This window comes from Vespa mandarinia, chromosome 2 (genome assembly GCF_050613455.1).
Source record: "Vespa mandarinia isolate Hongniang chromosome 2, ASM5061345v1, whole genome shotgun sequence".
Taxonomy (NCBI): Eukaryota; Metazoa; Arthropoda; class Insecta; order Hymenoptera; family Vespidae; genus Vespa; species Vespa mandarinia.
This window is the reverse complement of record NC_140811.1, coordinates 11,478,514-11,482,500: the sequence shown is the minus strand read 5'-3', so window position 1 is coordinate 11,482,500 and position 3,987 is coordinate 11,478,514. Positions and strand designations below refer to the sequence as shown.

Genomic DNA, 3,987 nt, shown 5'->3' with positions numbered 1-3,987 from the left:
GGTAGATAGAATATATTTAAAAAAAATAATGATTTATTTTTAGTCGTCTCCATAATATAATTATACGAATATGACGTTTAATTTAAATGTTCTTTTTGTACACGTCCGACGGCAATGGCTTCGTTTTTTTATACGAAACACTTTTTCCTTTCCCTAAAATCAGTAAATAAAAAGTTAGTCCGTGTAGTTCAGCTCTTTTGTGCACATTTGTGTGTGTGTGTGTGTGTGTATATGTGTGTGTGAATGTGTGCGTGGGCGCGCGAGTGAGTATAAAAGAGAAACGAGTCGAATACGCCTGGGAAATCCGTTCTGTTCAAAAACTGCCGCGAAAATTTGGCCCGTCAAGCTGACTGCTCGGATTCAACGAATCTGTCGGGACGATTAAGAGATAGAGATAGAAAGAGGGAGAAAGAAAGAGAGAGAGAGAGAGTGAGAGAGAGAGAGAAGATGGATAGGGGAAATATGTACCTACAACGAAAATGAATGTCGATTCTCGAAATATTTATCGTATTTTTGCATCTAAGTGCAAATAAATTCTGCTGAGGGGATAAAAAATAGGAGTGGTGATAGAAGAAAGGATTATATAGGAATTGTCTTTTTCGATTTTATCAAAAATGTTTTGGCTGTTTTTTTAGAGGATTTATCGTTTTTACATGATCCAAATCGCTTTTCTTAGCAAGGAAAATTAATAACAACAAATATTTCCCGAATTGCGCGTCATTCGTAAAAAACTTCTAAGTTTATCCTGGTTTATATAATTAAAAGTTCAACTTAAAGCTGTACATCGAGTTCCATTCAAAATTCTGATAGCGATCGATAAATCGTTAACTCCGGAGCTTGTGAGCTTGCACGATAGCTTTTGACGTCAGAGCGAGTTCACCTACATAGAAATACGTTCGTTTTATTTCTTTTTCTTTTCCCGTTTCCCTACTTTTCTCTTTATACAGATCTTTGCTCTCTTTTTACACATTCACGGTCAAAGTTTGCTGCATCCCATGGTCTATATTTACTTTTTACAAATTAATTCGCGATTCGTTCGATATGACTTTTTTGATAAAAATTGCGAATGTAGAAATAAATAAAGTTTATTTAGTAAACAATCTTGATGGTGGAATTTTCAATAAAAATAATCAAATTATTGAATTTGAATGAAAAATAAAGAAAAAGTATTACATTGATATCTTACTATTCTAGTATTGGTAAATATACATCGTTATCATTTTCAAACCGTCGTGTTAAACAATATAGTTATGCATATTCATGTCTTATTCATGTATAAGCTCTGCTTTCTCGCTTCATTATATCTATTCCTTGCTATAGTTCGCTTCAAAATCATTTGATACTAGTTCGACCCTGTCTCTCGCAACGGAAAACGCTAATCCTTTTCCGATATCGGATTGTTTGCGAGACAAGACGATTTCGATTAAAATTGATTTTATTCTTATTATTATTTTATCGATAACTTTCTAATGAGCTTATAATAAAAGAAGAGATGAGGTAAATAAATAATATTGGGAAAAAGATCCGGTATAATTACGAATAGAAAGCAGAACTCGCCTATATTTTGTGTATGCGAGAATTTATTTCGAATGACGTCGTGTATGCTTTTTCGCAGTTTGCGAAACTCTCGTACACCGAGTTCGTTTCGGTCCTCGTTCGAATTCTAATGCTCCGGGAGTCGCAAGAGAACACGTTGGAAAATTTTCTCTCTTATATACAGGTATGAACCCGTATATATGCCTTTTTTTCTCTCGTTTATGTTTTTTCCATTTCGAAAAGGGAGGTCGAGCAGCTTTTGTAACAACGAGAAGTTCGATGGTATCGTATGCACACACACGTACGAATAGCTCGAATATATATTTATATTTTAGCGCGGAAATAGTAGCGTTAAAAGCCTTGCCTAGTGACGAGCTGTAAAGAAATTTTCAGCTTCGTCTATTTTCATAGACTCTACATGACTACCGCATACCATGTTCCTCGATTCTCCAATTTCGTAAACTACATATTATTTGATACGAAAGACAAAAAGAGACGGAGAAAGAGAAAAAAAGGACAGAGAAAAGTTTTGATATTTCGTTACAGTTCGTGAACATCGATAGCTACGAATGTAAACTTCGTTATGGTGTTGGAAACTTTAGCAATTACATTGGATAGGATCGTGTGAAACGAAACGTTCGTTCGCGGCGTCGACGTGATTACGCTCGAATATCGAATGCATGGGGAGAAAGAGAGGGAAAAATAAAGATAGATAGATAGAGGGTAGTTGGAGAAATCCGGAGGGACAATACAACGCCATCGAAAGCTAGAGATAATGTTATCGCTAGCAAGGATGAGCTTTCTAGAAACGTTTTATGGCTAAAAGTCATCTATAAAAGATGAAATACAGCCTTTTCTCGATATATGAACACTCGATAACAGTCGATAAGAAGAACCATTCGAAGAGCAATGCTGTGCCAAGGAAGAATCGTCTAATCTAGCCCTAAAAAAACCTAATTAACCCGGGAAACTTGTGTTGCGTCTAGGTTGAAGTGAACACGCTCAAGTGACCATTCCATGATATTGTACAGTTCACTGATTCACTATGCATAGTGCACCCTGTCAGATCATTCATCGAGTAAGCGGTCACAGTGACCATAATTTCTACCCAATTTGTTCACTTATCGGAAACATCGAGAAAGCTTGCCGCCAAAAAGCACTCTCGATCATACCGATATCGATCGATCAAAGTAATATTCTCGAGTTGGTTCGTCGAGAGCGCCGAGAGTATTTTGTGACGATGTGTGCGTGCGAAAATAACTTTAAAGAGAGGAGAAGGGAAAGAGAAGGAGGAAGAGAAAGAGAGTGAAAGAGATAGATAGATAGATAGATAGATAGATAGATAGATAGAGAGAGAGAGAGAGAGAGAGAGAGAGAGAGAAATGCGTAACGAAAGGTCGTTAAGTACCTTCGACTCGGTAGCCCTCGTAGCGAACAATTGCTCTCGTCGTATCCATTAAGTTTCCCTTTGATTCATCCGACGCGTCACCCCATCCCGTCGTAGCTTGTGGTCACCGAGGCGGAACGCGCTTTTTAAAGGAAGAACCCTTTCGTGGACTGTAATTTCTATCTTGGTTAATCACATTTCCTTTTTTACTTTTTTTTTTTTTTTTTTACAGGAGCTTTGTATACCCAAAGAAAAAAAAAGAGAGAAGAAGATGAAACGCGCGCTTTTTTTTTCTCCGACAGAGAGTCAAACGAAATGTCGAACGAACGTGGCACGTCAAATAGTTCGGCGAAAGTAAGAAAACTCACTTCGTGGGAAAATGTCAAAAAAGTTCGAACGTAATAAGCACAACTGTTTGCGATATCAAAAAAGAGAAAGGAGAGAATAGTCGCGATAAACCTTTTCCTGATTAGAGCTTTCGAGTTTAGAAAAGAAAGAACTTAAAGCATAGAAAAATCGTCATTTGGACGTAAAAAGCTTTCGCGGACCTTCGTGTCTCGTTCGTTCTTTTCGTTTCACTCTTCCTTTCTTTCTCTTTCTCTCTCTCTCTCTCTCTCTCTCTTTTTCTTTCTCCCTTTTTCTCTCTCTTAGTTGCACCGCTTTTATAGATCTCTCGTCGCGTGTCGACCTCACAGTACTCAGATCGGCCGACGTTCCATTTATTTCCGTCGACGGAAACGTGACACCCGGCGAACCGTTAGTAGCTGCGAACCCGTCGCTCCCATCGAAGAGTCGCCGGCGGACTGCGAGAGAGCCTGCCGCCGAGCCGAGATGTGGGAGCGCCGGCGACTCTCTAAGAGAGAGAGAGAGAGAGAGAGAGAGAGAGAGAGAGAGAGAGAAAGAAAGAGAGAGAGAGAGAGAGAGATAGAGATCGACGAGCACGCGCGAGACGACTACTGGAAAAGGACGAACGATGCCATGACGAGAAGAAGAGAAGGGCAGCAAAAGGGGTGACTCGTGCTAGTGCGCAGCATCCTCTTTCTTTCTCTCTGTTCGTCTATTCA

General features: G+C 39.1%; 1 protein-coding gene across 12 annotated transcripts in view; it reads right to left on the bottom strand.

The window, feature by feature from the left end:
• LOC118441560 (uncharacterized) overlaps window positions 1–3,739 on the bottom strand; it is a 67,816-nt gene extending 64,077 nt beyond the window's left edge. For 4 of the 12 annotated variants that reach the window (XM_035866112.2, XM_035866192.2, XM_035866122.2 and 1 more), the window contains exon 1: window positions 2,945–3,738. The gene's annotated coding sequence lies outside the window, so the exon portion shown is untranslated. Of the gene's footprint in view, window positions 1–2,944 lie in introns of all 12 variants that reach the window. The other 8 variants (XM_035866142.2, XM_085664915.1, XM_035866153.2 and 5 more) reach the window with 8 other exon arrangements.
• Between the last annotated feature and the right edge of the window lie 248 nt (window positions 3,740–3,987).